Raw genomic sequence first — 16,976 nt, 5'->3', positions numbered from 1 at the left:
CAGTTTTTGCTCTCATTGGGAAGGGAGCATCCTTCCTCTACCCTTTTCACAGTCTTCCAGCTGGACTAAGAATTAAATTTACATGAGACAGGTTAATAGGAGGGAAAAAAACAGGGTTTTATTATGCAGTCATGGGAGCCCAGTAATGAAATTGAGACCCAAGGAAACGACTAGGGGCAAGCAGTTCTTACACTTTTTAGACAAAAAGACAAAAAAAACCTGAGAAATTGGCAGAAAAAAAACAACTTAAGTTTGGGAGCTTCCATGAGTAAAGAATTCTAAACTGAATTTGGGCCAGGGTAGTAAATAGGTAAAAAGTAACAATGGTTGTTAATATAGCCCTCTGGGCTCTAAATTTCCCACTTCTGGTGGTAAGGATGTCTCTTTACCTCCTAGGACATGGAGGGTACCTTTCACATAGGAGATTTCTCTCCTGCTTTGAGGGGGTTGGGGGGACAAGGAGGGTCCGACCGTCCTTCATGCACAGGTAACTTTTATTTAAAATAACCAATATGCCAGGGAGCCTGGCTGGCTCAGTCGGTGGAGCATGGGACTCCTGATCTCAGGGTCATGGGTTCAAGCCCCACACTGGGTGTAGAGATTACTTAAAATAAAATCTATAAAAATTAAAACTTAAAAACACTAGGGCCGCCTGGGTGGCTCAGTCCATTGGGTGTCCAACTCTTGATGTTGGCTCAGGTCGTGATCTCACGGTTCATGAGATTGAACCCCAAGTCAGGCTGCACACTGACAGCCCAAAGCCTGCTTGGGATTCTCTCTCTCCTCTCTCTCTGCCCCTCCCCCTGCTCACTCTCTCAATCTCTCTCAAAAATAAACATTTTTTTTTATTTTTAAAAACTAAAAACAAAAATTAAAATAAATTAAATTATCAATATGCCAAAGTGGCACATTTTGGGGTGGTCTGCCCTCGGCCCCTATACTATGTCTCAGCTATATTAACAGAAATCAGGGGTGCCTGGGTGGCTCATTTGGTTGAGCGTCCGACTCTTGATTTCAGTTCATGTCATGATCCCAGGGTCATAGGATCAAGGCCCGAGTCAGGCTCCACACTGAGCGTGGACCCTGCTTGAGATTCTTACTCTCCCTCTGCCCCTCTCCCCCGTTAGCACTCTCTCTCCCCACCCCCTCTTTCTCTCAAATTAAAAAAAAAAAAAAAATCACACATTTAATCCAAAAATCATTCTTATTTTGCCTTTGTCCTGACTTTTAGGATGGACTTCAACTGATGCATCCTGCCCGGTACTAAGTGGAACAAGGTCAGGTGCATGCCAAGTGGCAGAAAGGTGATCATCAGAGACTGCAAATCTTCCAGATGTGATATAAGGAGACATAATTAGGTAGATGAATGAGTGAATGGTAGACTGGGAGCAAACCAGGGATAGAAACCACACCTGGTTCACCTGAGGCCTGGCCACGATGCAGTCAAGTGCTGAGGGGCCAGGACATAGGCGGGGCCCCAAGAATCTGGGGAGACACGTCAATGGTGCCTAACACAGCCTACCCCTTGAGCCACTGAGCTCCACTCATGCCTTCCCACTCTACCCAGCATGTGGCATCCCTCACCTTCACTCAAGAGGCTGAACCTGGGCAAGCAATCTGCATGTGGAAATGACTCAGGGCCATTAGGACAAGGAAATTGCAGAAGGTGGGACCACAGGCACCAAACAGGCACATCCCTGGCCTGCAGTCCTCACCCCAGGGCAGGGGCCCTAGCTACCAGGTCTGAGAATGATATTACTGCTCTCTTGGCTCTAGAAACTCTGAGAATGGACTTGTGGAGAGATTTGCCCCCAAAGAAGAGGCTCTTTCAGGAAGGGCTAAACCTTTGGGAGAAGCCAGACTTTTTCCAGCCACCTTCCCACAAGCACATCTTTAATTTTCACGCTTTTATTTGGCCAGTGAAGCGAGGAAGCTCTCACCGGTCTCTGAAGACCTTGACAATGAAATCCAGACCATCTGAGCTTCCCACATTTCGTTCCAACCCAGCCCAGGAGACTTTTCAAGGGCAAAAGCTACTGATGAATTCCATCCCCTAAGGGAAATAAATCATATCGACGGCTTTCGGCTTTCCGTAGCTTGGATGAGATGAAAAAAGCCAGCTGGCTGACTGAGGGACTTTCCCACTTTTCAACTGGGTCATGGCCTGGGAGTAATTTCCATCCGAAAGAGAGCATGTTGGAGAAAGGTACCCAGAAGCAGGGATATCGACAACAGCAGCAACAACAATGCATCTCAATGCAGGTCTCAGGCCAAGCACTCTGGTTTTTTTTATTGAAGTACAATTGACACACAATATCATATCTGTCTCAGATGTACAGCATAGTGATTCAACCATTACGTACGTTACGAAATGCTCATCCCGGTAAGTGTCGTCACCATCTGTCGCCATACAAAATTACCAAAATATTATTGACTCTATTCCCTAGGCTGTACCTTTCCTTTTAAATGCATCTTTGCATTCGACCCTCTTAGCAATCCTATGAGGTAGGTAATACTTTCTTCCCTGCTTTCCATCCATTCATTCAGCAGGATGTCTATTGCGTATGTTGAATGTTTCAGGCGCAAAAATCAGGGACAGGCAAAAGTCAGACAGGCAAGGTCCCTGCCTCTCGACACTTACAAGCCCCTGGGAGGAGACAGATGCAGCCAATTAACAAATTACAAGGGGGAAAAAAAGATAGTCGTAATGAATATGAAGAAAAGAAAGCAAGAGAATAAAAGGAAACAGGGTCTGAATTTGAGAGAGGGTGGTCAGGAAAGGCGCTGTATACACAGGAGAGAATATCTGAAGTGTGATATGAAGAAGTCAGCCCTAAGATGATCAAGGAAAACTCAAACCAGGCAGAGAAAGCAGCTAAAACAAGGGCAAAGAGGCAGGACTGAGCTTGACATATTTGAGAACAGAAGGAAGGAAATTATGGTGCAGAGCATAAACAGAAAAAAACAAAAGCAGTACAGTTTGCAAGCAGGAGAGTATAGGAAATGAAATCGAGGCCGCTTGATCTTGCCTATGTGTAAAATCTCTTCTCAGATAGATAAGCCAGGGGGGAAAAAAGAAAAGAAGAAAAATCTCAAATATCTGGAATAAAATATGGTAAGAGGTATAAAGAGATATGGAGGCTTTCTGAATTAATAATAATAATAATAATAATAATAATAATAAGCTGTGCCTCTGGATCAAACCCTACCTGAAAGCCGATAATCTTTTTCTTAAACACAAGTCAATAGACTTCCTTTATTGTTTAAACCAGTTCACTTGGGTTTTCTGTTACTTGCATTAAAGGCATGCTCAGTGATTTGTATACATTCTTATGTTTAATATTTTTTAACTTCCCTGATGAAGTAGCTGTTATTAACTCCACTGTGTAGATGAGAAACAGAGAATAAAAAAAAGCCAAATGATTAACACAAATTCTTAGTGGCAGTTGGGATTCCAACTCAGTCTTCCAAAGACTGAGTGCCTGGGGCATCTGGGTGGCTCAGTCGGTTAAGCATCTGACTTCAGCTCAGGTCATGTTCTCACAGTTCATGGGTTCAAGCCCTGCATCGGGCTCTCTGCCGTCAGCACAGAGCCCGCTTTGGATCTTCGTTTCCCCCAACTCCCTGTTCCTCTCCCTCTCCCTCTTTCTCTCAAAAATAAACATTAAAAAGATTTTTAACAAAAAAAAAAAAAAAAAAAAAGACTGAATGCTTAATCTCCATGATATATCAGCTCTATGGAACCACAGCAACAAGTCATCCATGAAGCCTGAATCTCAGGATCTTTCCACACCTCAACCAGTCACGTGGAAGGACAGAAAAGAGAGCCAGGAAGTCCACCACGAGAAAAGGAGAGAGAGAAGAGAGCATCATTTCCATGTGCTTTACCTTTTCATTTTAAACTTTTGATCTTTGAAAACGTCTGACAGACACAAAGTAAACAAAATTATATCATGAACTCCTCTGTACTCATCCCCAAGCTTCAACATTTATCAACATTCTGCCTTCTTTTATCATCCACCCCCCCCCCCACCCACTCTGCACCTGCACTCACTTATCATCATCGTTATTGTTTACGGTTGCTTCTTAGAGGGAAAAGACACATGTGCTGAAATGCACAAATCTTAGCTGGACAAGTTTGACAAGTGGATACACCCACGTAATCCTCATCCCATCACAATATGGAACATTTGCACCTCCCCAGGAAGTTCCCGCCTGTCTCTGCCGAGTCAGGCCCTTGCCTGGGTGTATTTGTCTGCTCAGACTGTCATGATAAAGCACCATCAACTAGGTACCTCGAACAACAGTTTGGAAAGCTAGATCCAAGAGCAAGGTGTCAGCGGGGTCGGTTTCTTCCACTCGGCTTGCGTATGACCAACTTCTCCCTGTATCTTCACAGGGGTCTCAGGATAAGCCCCCTGCCACCCGCCTCTGGGTATCCCTCCCGCCTCCACCCCAGGAAGGGTAGAGCTTTGTCCTCCAGGGCTGTAGCTTTTTGCCGTAGTGTTTTTGTGTCTTTCAACCCCACATACTCTCGCTTCACAAAGACGGCGCATTGTGGTACAAAGAGCAAATGGACTTTTCAATTCCGAGCTCTGCCACTAAGAACAAATATCTTAATTTCCCTGGGCCTCCCTTTTCTTTAGCTGAAAAGGACACAAATACGTAGGGACTTTTTGTTAAGACTTAGGTGTAATACCACTCCTCCCCAGCGGGGGGAGCCCCACCACAGCAGTTGGACCAGGAGGAGGTGGGTTATTGGAGGATTTCACTGGAAAAGACGCTGCTCCGGCCCTACTCAGGGAAGGTCCCTGCCTGGGGCTTCACGGGGAGAGGGGTGCTTACTTCTGCAGCCGGCAGCAGGAGGAAGAGAGGAGGGTCTGTGGGGTCTGTGGTGGGACATGGCAGAGCTAGTGGGGGGACCCCAGCCACCAAGGGACCACCCACACGGGGTCCCCGGGGTAACAGCCCGGCACAACAAAAGGACCACCCCCCCCTTTGGCATCTTGGGGGCTCATGGGAGGTCAGGGCAGGTGTCAGGGCAAGTGGTTGCGACGATGGAGACTGTGGTAAAAGCTGAAACGTCCCAAAGTTACCCAGTCCTCATCCCTAGAAACCTGTGAATGTCACCTAATGTGGCAACAGGGATGTGACAGAGGTAATTAAAACAGGAATTTGAGACGGGGAGGCTATCCTAAATGGTCCAGGCGGGTCCTAAATGGAGTCACGCGGTGCCTTTTATTACAAGAGGGAAGCAAAGGACAGCTTGCGGCCGAAAAAGAAAGGGAAGTGACCACTGCAGTGACACTGCTGGCTTTGCAGACGGAGGCAGGCGCTACAAGCCAAGCGACGCAGCTCAAGAGGCTGGAAAAGGCCAGAGACAGATTCTGCCCAGGGCCTCCAGAGGGGAGCGCAGCCCTGACTATATACACCTCCATTTCCGCCCGGTGAAACTGACTTGGGACTTCTGCCTCCGATGCTGTAAGAGAATCAACTGTGTTCTTTTAAGCCACCAGGATCGTGGCAAGTTCAGAGCAGGCTTGGGAAGCTGAAACAGGGATGGGTAGACACCGGTGGCTTCTGGAGGGCCTGGACCACCAGGGAGGAGGTGGGAGGGGCCTTGACTTGACTGGCAGCTAGTGCCAGGGCAGGGCTTGGGCACTTGAACAGAAGGCCCCCTCCCAGTGGCTTTGCCACCCGGAACCGCAAGTGTGAGGGAAGGTGTGTGGACACCTGAACAGGTTCCTGGATTGGTGGCTCGGAGTTAGGGCCTTGCAGAGGACCTCGCCAGTGGCATCACCGTGACTGGTGACACGTCGACCGATCACCTTGCCACCATGGACAACACTCACCTGGACAACACTGGGCCCACCCCTGCTCTGTCCCTTCTTCCACTGTCACTGCTGATCTTGGACATGAGCTCAAATTCTGAGTCCTCTGCCTTCAGGGCTCAGGAGGGGCTCCCTGATTCCCAGAACCACTGAGCGGGTCCTGACCACCCCCCGAAGTCTGGGTTCCCCGGGCCAGGTGAATCTCACTGGCTTTCCCACCTCAGGTATTTCGCCTCTCTCCCCGACCCCACACACCAGTTCATTCATCCTCCGGCACCTCCTCGAAGAACCGGGGGAAATCGACCTAGCCCCAAGGTGGAAACAACCAGGGCCAGAGAAACAGGTGAACCAAGCCAGGCCAGAGAGGACCTCCAGCTTCCCCCCTCACCCAGAGACAAGGAGGCTGTGGCAGGTGGACATCACCGTCTGGTGACTGGGGAGAAGCAACACCTGGGCGGAAACCCAGTGACGTCCCTTAGTGACTTAAGGAGCGTGCTCAGTGGTTCTGGGAATCTGGAAGCCCCCTCCCTTAGACTAGCACACACTTGACTAGGAGGAAAAGCTTCTCTTTATAGGGCATAGAATTAGACCAATTAGATTCTCCATACCATCATTTAGTAAAGTTTGATTGAGCATTTATTATGTTACTGCACTGTTCCAAATGCTCAGAACACATCACACACACACACAAAACCCAGATATCTGGGGCACCTGGGTGGTTCAGTTAAGCGGCCGACTCTTGACTTCAGCTCAGGCCATGAGCTCACGGTTTGTGAGTTCGAGCCTGCGTCAGGCTCCACACTGACGGTGCTGAGCCTGCTTGGGATTCTCTCTCTCTCCCTCTCTTTCTGCCCCTCCTCTGCTCATGCCCGCTCTCTCTCTCTCAGAAGAAGAAATAAGTAAACTTAACAAAAGCAAAAACAGATGTCTGACCAAGGTCCATGCCCAGTGGCGGTGGGGAGTGGGAAGGAGGAAGGAGATAATCAATGACCGAGGAGCGCAATTAACGAGTAAGTTACAGAGTATGTTAGAAGGTAACACTTGCTATGAAAAGAGAAAAGGTACAGCAGGTTAAGAGGAAAGAGGGTCAGGAGAAAGGGCTGTAATTGTAAATGGGGGCGGGATTCCTTGAGAAAGTGACATTTGAATGAAGAACTAAGGACAAGAGGGTGTCAACCGCGCAGATATCTGGGGTGGGGGGGGGGAGCCAGGCAGAGGGAACAACCAGGGCCGAGGCCCCAAGGCAGGGGTATACGTGGCATGTTGGGGGACCAGCCAGGACACCAGGGTGGCCAGAGCAGAGTGAACAAGAAAAATAACAGGGGTTGGGAACAAGGCGTTGGACCAGGCGGGGCCCCGTCCGCCACACTGAGGCTTTGCCTTCTATTCTGAGACAAAGTTGGGGTGACGTGACTTGCACATGACACGATCGCTCTGGCCGATGTGCAGGGAAGAGCCGGTAGGAAGCAGAGGCCGAAGCGAGGAGGAAGGAGCTCCTTGCGATCATCCAGGTGGAGGACGTGTGGCAGCTGCACGGACAAGGCGGTAGCCATGGAGGCAGAGAGAAGTGGTCAGTTTCCGGATGTAATTTGAAAGGACAGCCAAGGGGACTTCCGGGCAGATTGGATCCCTGGGGTCAGGGATGCCTGAACACCCCCGCAAGCAGACATTGCCTCCAGCTGAGATGGGAAAGGCAGCGTGGAACAGTTCTGTGGGGCAGGTCGGGGGTTTGTGCCTGGTCGTGTGGCGTCCTGACGCCCACAAGACACCCACGTGGAGATGGCAGGCAGAGCGAACGCATCCAGCGCGGGAGCTGACCGCATCACCACAGGAGTGGGTTTGAAACTGTGTCCCGTGGGGTTAACGAGGCTGAGACCAGCGGAAAGTTGAAAGCTCATTTTTCATAGAGCTGTTTCTCCCTGCTCAACTATTATTGTGTCTTCTCAGACCCCACTAAGCGGCTGTCTCTGCAGAAGCCTGGACTCAGGGTCAGCTGACAAGGTTCCAGCCTAGGAACAAGGGAGGCCCTGCATTCCTTCCCCAAGGCAATGAGCCCAAGACTCCATCCAGTATGTACCAGCTCTTGGTGAGTGCCCATAGCCCTTCTCCCCGTCCTGGCATAACCTCCAGGAGGCAGGATTGAATTGCGCCTGGTTCTGATGCAAAGTCTCCACCCGCCCCCCTCCAGCAAACGGGGGATGTGGGTTACATATATGCCACCCTGTGCACATGCTCCGTCCTTCATCATGACCTCCTCCTGTTTCCCCGCCCTTTATGTGTGTAACTCAACCTCGCTGGTCATAAAAATACATCTCAGCCTTTGCAGAGGCAGATTTGAGGCTGTCCTAGAGTCTCCTCCTTTGGCTGCCTCTCCAAAGACCCTTTCCTTGCTGCAAACCTGATGTGTCAGTGATTTGCTTTGCTAGACATCAGGCAGACGGGCTTGGGTTCGTTTGCCAGCATGGAGAAGAGAAAAGGTTCAAAGTTAGCCTGGGGCAACCCAGTGGAAGAGACGGGGAAGCAAGACTCAGAGCAGCCAGCAAAGGGGACTGGGGAGTGGCTGGGAGGTGGGATGGAGACCCGGAGAGAGGAGGTTCTGGAAGGCAAGGATGAGTCTGGAGGTTGGAGGGTGGGGGTGAGGGGGTCAGCATGTTCCGTGCTGAGACAGGTCCACTCGGATGAGAATTGAGAATTGGCCACCGGACTCGCAACGTGGTGGTCATCAGTGACCTGAGGAAGTGTCGTGTAGAGCCTCGGGAGGGAGGCTGGTGGACCAGAGTGTGCATCCATCAAGATCCCAATGGGAAGGAAAGGCCCCTTCAAGTTGGGAAACTCAGGGAGACTTGAATCAAGGGGCTTTTGTCAAAGGTGGGCAGGTGTAGGGAAATCCCGAGAAATATGTAACGGTGGGTAGCTGTTACCATCCCCACATCGGAGAAGTCAAAGGAAAGAAGCCTCTAGCGGAACCCAGAGAGAGAGCAGTGAGGAGAGGGACCCAGGAGCTGTGGCCTTGGCTTGACGGACGCACCCAGCCCCAGGGGGAGAAACTCCCTGACCTCGCTCTCCTCTCTCCTCTGTCCTGCTGGTCATCGCTGTAGCCAAATCCAACAGGGAGCCAGAGGGTAAGGGGTCCTACGGATGCAGGTGCAGAGGCCGGCCTCCATGATGCAGGCAGGGTGGGAACAGAGTCTGAAGGGCACACAGACGGCATCCAGGACAGAGTGGGTGAGAAAACGGTGTTTGCTGTGTTATGAGGCATTTCCCCAGCATTGTTTAGGACTTACTGAAAAGAAAGGCGGTGTTTTAGGTCGAAACAGTGAGGCGATGAGAAATGCTACGTGTTTTTTGTGGGATGGATCTTCCCAGAGAACGTTTCTAAGGAACGCAGAGTAAATCCACGTGGCCAGAAAAGACCACCGTGGCCCCGACCCAAATGGGAATGAGAAGCCCTCATGCTGCTTTTCCTCAAATGCTCTCCTTCTTTTGATCCACACTCTCCTGAGTTGTCCCTCACCTCACTGGCCACTCGTTCTCTCTCTGCATTGCAGGCACCCTCCTTGATTTGACCAGAGCTCCCCTGAACTTGGCCCTCAGCCCTCTCCACAAGTGGAATGTGAACACAACGGCTGGCACTCAAGCAACTATATTGAACCATGGGGCCCTACACTTAAAACAGCCGAGCAGCAGGAGAGAGGACACCCAGTCCTTGATGCTTAACTCACTTTCACCTTCAAGCAGCCCCCACTTCCAGACTTCTGTGAGAGGGAAATAGACTTCCATCTTGTTGAAGCCATGAGTATTTGGGGTTTCTATCATTCACAGCTGAACCTAATTCTGATACGCCACCCTGAACCCAAAGCTGAAAATCTGCTTCCCATTTCACATTCAGCCTCGTTGTCCAGCAGTGAGCTCAAATGCCATCAGAAAGATACTCCAATAACAAATTCCTCAGTTTAATATGAACCCTCTCCCGTGACCAAACTCCCAGGAAGAAAGTAAAGTCTGAAAATTACCCTAATACATTTATTCTAAATGAACATTCTCCCCCCTCATGTTAATGCATCCAGATTTGATGCATTCATGCAATCGAGACACATCTTAAAATCAATGTCAGTTGACAGTTGTCTCACAGGTGGCATTCCTGACCTAGTTGTGGAGAAACCTTCTGTTGATCACTTCAGATAAGATCAAAGAACCAGCATCAAAGCATATAGATTAGAGAGAGTGTGCTTTTTGCCTTACACGCTCAAATCCAAGGGAATTATGGTTCAAAACGTGTCCTCCCCAATTCCTCATTGGTTCAGTCTCAGCCCAAGATCTCAACTCCCTCTTTATGTTCTAGCCAGACCCCTAACAGTTCAGCCTTTCTCCTAAGGCAGTGGTTCTCCAACCAGAGTGGGCATCAGCATTACCTGGAAAGCCTCTAAATACTGAATTCCGGGGCCCTAACCCTAAAGCTTCTGGTTCAGAAGGTCAGGGATGGGGCCTGAGAATTTGCATGTGTCCTTCCAACTCTTAAAAATTTCCCAAACAATCTTGATCCCTAGCAACAGAGTATTATAAATGCAGGCCGCTTAAACTGCCTTCTTATGCCTCAAATGGACAATAATTTTGTTTTAATTTTACTTACTTTGAGAGAGAGGGAGAGAGAGAGAGAGAGGGAGAGAGAATATGATCATGAGTGGGGGAGGGGCAGAGAGAGAGAGAGAGAGAGAGAGAGAGAGAGAATCCCAAGCAGGCTCCATGCTGTCATCGTGGAGCCCAATGCAAGGCTTGATCTCACGAACCATGAGATCGTGACCCAAGACAAAGCCAAGAGTCAGAGGCTTAACTGACTTAGCCAGCCAGGCGCCCCTCGAGTGGGTAATAATTTGGTTGCATCATTTCTACACCTCAGTGCAGGTAGATGTCATGTTATATTTATAAGAGTGCCTGTTCCTTTTTGATCTTTTTCTGTATTATGGAACCTACCATCTGTCCATTGGTGAATCCAGTGTTTGGCCGAGATCTGACTTCTATATTTGATAAATTATAAATAATAAAAGCTAACTTGAGACTTCAAATGGGACTGACCACATTTGGATAAGCCATCTAAATTCAAGGCTGATCCCTCCAAAGGAGGGTTTTTTGATCTTGGTGCTACTAACTTTCTCAGCTGTGGGGCCGCCCTGGGCGTCATGGGATGTTTAGCAGCCTGGCCTGCTCCCGCTGCATCCCAGTAGCTTCCTCCCAGTTGTGACCATCAAATGCATCTCCAGCCATTGCCAAATGTGCCCCGGGGACCCAGATCGCCCTTGGTTGACAACAATCCTCTACAGTTCAGTCCCTTGGCTCTGAAGCCGCTCAAAACAAGGCGAATGGAAAGGAACTCAAGGGGCAGGTGGGTGGCTTGGTCGGTTGAGCGTCCGACTCTTGATTTCGTCTCAGGTCATGATCTCAAGGTTCGTGAGATCGGGCCCTGGGTTGGGCTCTGCGCTGACAGGGTGGAGCCTGCTCGGATTCTCTAAACAAACAAACAACCATACATACATTAAAAGAAAAAAAAAAAGGAATTCATTCCATCTGTGCCAACCACATAAGCCTTTAATGCTAAGAGCTAAAACCCTCATGATCTAGAACATCGCTTCTCCAAATTTAACATGCCCCCAGATTGCACAGGGAATCTTGTTAAAATGCAGATCCCAACTCAGGAGGTCTGGGTGGGACCTACCCAAAGCATGGTCCAACCCAGACTAAGTGAATCAGAATCTGCACTTTTAACAAAATCTCCGGGTGATTCATGTGCACATTACAGTTTGAGAAGCACTGCCCTAGAAAAACACACTCGCGGGGCGCCTGGGTGGCTCAGTCGGTGAAGCGGTGAAGCGTCCCACTTCAGCTCAGGTCATGATCTCACGGTTTGTGAGTTGGAGCCCTGCATCGGGCTCTGTGCTGACAGCTCAGAGCCTGGAGCCTGCTTCCGATTCTGTGTCTCCCTCTCTCTCTGCCCCTCCCCAGCTTGTGCTCACTCGCTCTCTCTCTCTCTCTCTCTCTCTCTCAAAAATAAGTAAATAAACACTTCTTAAAAATAAATTAATTAATTAACATTAAAAATTTTTTTAATTAAAAAAAAAAAAAAAAAAAAACCACATACACTCGAATTTAGCTGAAGCTTAAGTCCCAGCCTGCAGAGCTGGCAGAAGGAAAGGAAACTCAGCAAATTGTCCTTCTGCTTCCAGCATCTGCAGGATTTGCCTAGGGAAGCCTCTCCCCCGTCCCCCAAAGGATCCAGGACTCTGGCTGGTCCCGCTGCCTGAAGCTCCCACAGCCCTGGGGCATCTGCTAAAGACCCCTGCTATCCCATGCATGGTGTTAGGTGCTAGGTGCTAGGGCCGGCCTCTTCTAGTCCAGAGTCCAATTGAAGTAGCCTACACACCAAAACCTGCATGGCCCATGCTCCTCCTAAGTCCCTCCCATGACCCTGCCCTTGGCTGCTAAGACCCTCACCGGAAGCTCCAGCTGTATGCAAACGAACAGCAGCTTGTCACAAACGTGTCGCTTGCATTTTCCTCCCCTAGTTTTACTCCTTGTCCGTTTCTTAAATTCCCAGCCGGCATCAGATTTGAGGTTTTGAAGCATTAAGTAATGTCTTCTTTCCCTTTCCCATGTGAGGTCGCTCTTGCAGTGGACTTAACTTGCAGTGGGTTAACTCTCTCTTGTTAACCCAACCCAGGAGACCGTCTTATTCCTCTTTTTTAGCATTTTAACACAATACTACAGAATAATATCTCTCTGTCTCCTGTGCTACTTACCACTTTCTACTGAGAGTTGAAGTCATTTCTGCACCTGCCCATCTCCTCTTCCGGACAACAAGCTTGGAGGACCGGCTACGTATTTGATTCGTTTTTGCACCCAGGCAAAAGCTCGCATGTAAGGATGCTCAAGAAATGTTTACTTGTGAATGGTCACGACTGTGTTTACTATGCCCTGTTGGCCCATTTTACTAGCGAATTAAGTGATTCTTCAACTCCTTCCAAGTGTGACATAGAACTTAGTTTTCTAGGCGAGCCCACCCTGGTCGGAGCCTCTCCCACATATTGGAAGTCTGAAATTATTTCTGTCTCGCAGGTCGTGGGCCGTGTTGTCTAATCTGCTGATTGATTTCTCCTTGTATCACTCACTGCTGGCCTTTTGTTAACGTTTGAAGTCACTTAGCTTGTCTGCTTTCATCTGTTCTTAGATCACCTTTGCTCCATTACCTCCGCAGCTAAGGATGTGATTAACAAATTATTTCAGATCTAGATCTGAAAATGTTCTCTGCCTAACATCAAAGTATAACAAGGTGACTCTGGGTAGGAAAAGACTCAGCGCTGTTTTAGTCCTTGGTGAGCAAAAATGAGACAAGGGTGGGCCTCAACATGGCTGTTGGTATCTCCCATATGGGCATGTGGGGAGGGGATGATGATGGAGGTGACCAGGATGATGATCATAAGATTAAAGGGGGGGGGGTCATCAGTATGATTTCTTCCATGACAATCAAGTATAAAAAGTGTCAAGTTATATTAACTGTCCAAACCAAATCAATTTGGCTGACCACTTGGTGAACTATGGCTGTACTTCCTGGTGGTCACTCAGCCTATTGGAAAGCCTGGGGCTGTCCTCTCTACAAGGTTGGGCCCACCGATCTTCGTTGAGGTCTCCAACCACAGCGCCTGGCGTTCAGCCATACCTCCATACACCACCCAGGGGTCTCCTGAGCACGAACAGACTAGATTTCTGCCACCCATGGAAAACTCCCAGATCGGCCCGGATCCTTATCAGTTTCAAATGACAGAACCCAGGTCAACCCAAGTCACAAAGAGAATTTATTGGATCACATGATTTGAAGGTTTAGAGTAGAAGTCAAACAATGTTGGATCCCAAAGTCAGTCTCTCTCTCTCTCTCTCTCTCTCTCAATTTCTTTCTGCTTCCTTAAGCACATTAGCTTCCTTCTACAGGCAGCTTATTCCATGTAGTTAAGAAAGATGGTCACTGGCAGCTCCAGATTTGCCTGGTTTTTATAGCACAAGACCTCAGAGAAAAAGACTCATAAACAAAACCTAATGAAACCTTCCGAGGGGTACAGTTTGGGTGCCTACACCTGGAAATATTCCTGTGGCCAGGAGAAATGAGACATGTGTTTGGACACCTTGGGTCACAAGTCCACCCTTGTGGAAAGTGCAGGACACCATGACAGACAGCCCTACAGGATCACATGGAATGGAGTGGAGTGATGGTTTTTCAAGGTAAACAATGGTTATTACCAACAAGATGGAGAAAAGGTATTAACACAAAGTGTTCCCACTGCAGTGCGTGCGTGCGCACACACACACACACACACACACACACACACACACACATACTTAGAATGTCTAGTGCCTGTAACCCAATCTCCTCATGCCCTGCCATACCACCACCACTATACTCCTAGCAAAAAAAACCAGAGGACTTTTCTCTATTTCAACAAACTGGGAATAATTAGGACAACTAGTGTGGACTTTAGTGTCCAAGATAGAAGAGCCTCACATGGTGGCATAAAGGCTGGCTCCCTTTTATCTGAAAGCAGAAGCCAGGACGCCTGGGTGGCTCAGTTTGTTGACGGTCTGAATTCAGCTCAGGTCATGATCTCATGGTTCGTGAGTTCGAGCCCTGCATCAGGCTCTGTGCTGAGAGCTCGGAGCCTGGACCCTGCTTCAGATTCTGTGTGTCTCCCTTTCTCTCTGCTCCTCCCCGCCCCTCCCTCTCTCTCTTAAAATTAAACAAACTTAAAAAAAATTTTTTTTAAATGAAAGCAGAAACCACTGGATGATAAGCCTGCTTCCATGAGTGGAGATGTTTATTGTCTTGTTTGCAAATATGAACAATCAAGAATCAACAGAAATGTGGAAGAAGAAAAAAAAAACATTGCAAAATGATGGAGGCTAGCATAATCAAACAAAGTAGGGAAAATGACCGGGGAGAAATAGAGAAAATTCAGGGAACAGAAAATGATTTTTTTTTTTTTTAGTCTCTTGTTGTTACTCTCAAAGAGATTCAAGAAAACAATGCATTCATAAGGCACCAGGAAGTTATGTTAAAATAGTAATTACATAACCAGAAAGAGCTCTTATCTTAGAAATTTTAAGAGGGGCGCCTGGGTGGCGCAGTCGGTTAAGCGTCCGACTTCAGCCAGGTCACGATCTCGCGGTCCGTGAGTTCGAGCCCCGCGTCAGGCTCTGGGCTGATGGCTCAGAGCCTGGAGCCTGTTTCCGATTCTGTGTCTCCCTCTCTCTCTGCCCCTCCCCCGTTCATACTCTGTCTCTCTCTGTCCCAAAAATAAATAAACGTTGAAAAAAAAAATTAAAGAAATTTTAAGAAAATATATGATTGCCGCAATTCCTTAAGCCAAGAAAGGGTTGGAAGATAAAGGCAAGATAGTTCTCAGAAAGTAGAACAAAAAGACTGTAAAAGAGAAAATATAACAGAAAAGATAAGAGACTCAGAGAATCAATCCAGGCAGTTCGACAGTCCACTTTTAGGAAATCCAAGAAGAGAAAACAGAGCAACAGAAATTCTCAAAGAAACGAAGACCAGTCCTCAGGTTGAATGACCCCACCTAATGCAGGCAACTCCTGTGGGGAAAACACTTATGCCCAGCACCATCGCTGTAAACTTTTAGAACACTAAAGACAAAGACGGGATCCTAAAAGCTTCCGTGAAAGAGAGGGAAATAAACAGATTATCTACAAAAGAACACGAACCAGGCACAGAGCTGGGTTTGGTCCATGGTCCCGAGTCTGCCAGCACCTGGGCTGGGGTTCTACATTCAGAGGAAGTATGAGGCAGCCAAGACCTGTTGGGACATGGAAAGACTTAGAAGCTTGCTTCCTTTTCCCAGAAATTATCGGGGGAAGCATTCCATCAAAATAAGAAGGTGAGCTGAGGCGAGGACATAAAGTCCAAGAACCAATGCATCCCACTCACAAAGAGAATGAAAGAAAGTCCCAGAATGAATGACAGCTATGTCTGATGGAAACTGAATGCCAGTCTCACTCTCCTTCCAGCAGGCTCCGGGGCCCTAGAGGACCTCATTCCGGTCATTCAGGTGTGACAATTACACAAATCAAACAAGACCTCCTTGGGTCACCGGCCCATTTCAACTCTGATGACTCCCGTGTGGATCGGCCCATGCTCTGAGATCTCATCACCTCCACACCCACTACCTGTCACGATGACCCCACTCATTCCGGCCCGGGGTCTGCCTGCTGCCTCTTGGCTGTGCCACCCTGGGCATCCCTCAACCCCTCAGAAATCATTTCAGCTGCAGCCCCTCCATAGCATCACTGGCCAAGAAAGAAAAGCCCAGGATAAGCTTTCTTAGGATTATGATGCTCCCCTCCCCAATTGGGTTCTTAAAGTGAGAGGAACAGAAGAGGAATCTGGACCCCGGAGGGTTCAGGGGGGTGATACACGAGAGAGTGGGTAGAGCCAGGGTGCATGGGATAGGTACCAATCAGGAATTCTTGTCTCCCCCTCACCCCCCCCCCCCACATGAAGACAATGAATCTGGCTTTCCATGTTGCATGGCTTACACCAACATTTGAATGTGCCAACCCAGGCGACATGAGACTCAGCATCATGGACCAGGGCACCCGTAGTAATATGCCCAGCCTGACCCAACATTTCATTCTTGATGGAGGAGCCCCAACATCGATGCTCACAATTTCTCCCCATTGGCTAATATGAATTAGCAAACCCCTTCAGTTCTTTCTTTTACAAAAACGTTTTAATGTCTATTTATTTTTGAGAGAGAGAGAGAGCACAGACAGGGGAGGGGTAGAGAGAGAGGGAGACACAGAATCCAAAGCAGGTTCCAGGCTCTGAGCTGTCAGCACAGGGCCCAATACAGGGCTTGAACTCATGAACCGCTAGATTATGAACTGAGCCCAAATCGGACACTTAACCGACTGAGCCACCCAGGCGCCCACCCCCCTTGGATTTTTTCTGGGATGACCCTTCTGCATATTATTCTGGAAATCCCAAGCTTAAGCCTGATGTTTACTCACACCCTTTACCCATCAAATACTTAGGTACCTACTGTGTGCCGGGCACTGTTCTAGGACAGGGGATAGAGGTGTGCTCGGGAA

General features: G+C 48.5%; 1 non-coding gene across 1 annotated transcript; it reads left to right on the top strand.

The window, feature by feature from the left end:
• Positions 1–522: 522 nt before the first annotated feature.
• Positions 523–595, top strand: TRNAR-CCU. Its single transcript has one exon. It is a non-coding gene; the product is annotated as a tRNA-Arg (tRNA).
• Positions 596–16,976: the final 16,381 nt, after the last annotated feature.

The sequence above is a fragment of the Leopardus geoffroyi genome, chromosome C1 (assembly GCF_018350155.1).
Source record: "Leopardus geoffroyi isolate Oge1 chromosome C1, O.geoffroyi_Oge1_pat1.0, whole genome shotgun sequence".
Lineage (NCBI taxonomy): Eukaryota > Metazoa > Chordata > Mammalia > Carnivora > Felidae > Leopardus > Leopardus geoffroyi.
Note: the sequence above shows the minus strand (reverse complement) of the source record. Positions and strands in the feature narration are given on the sequence as shown.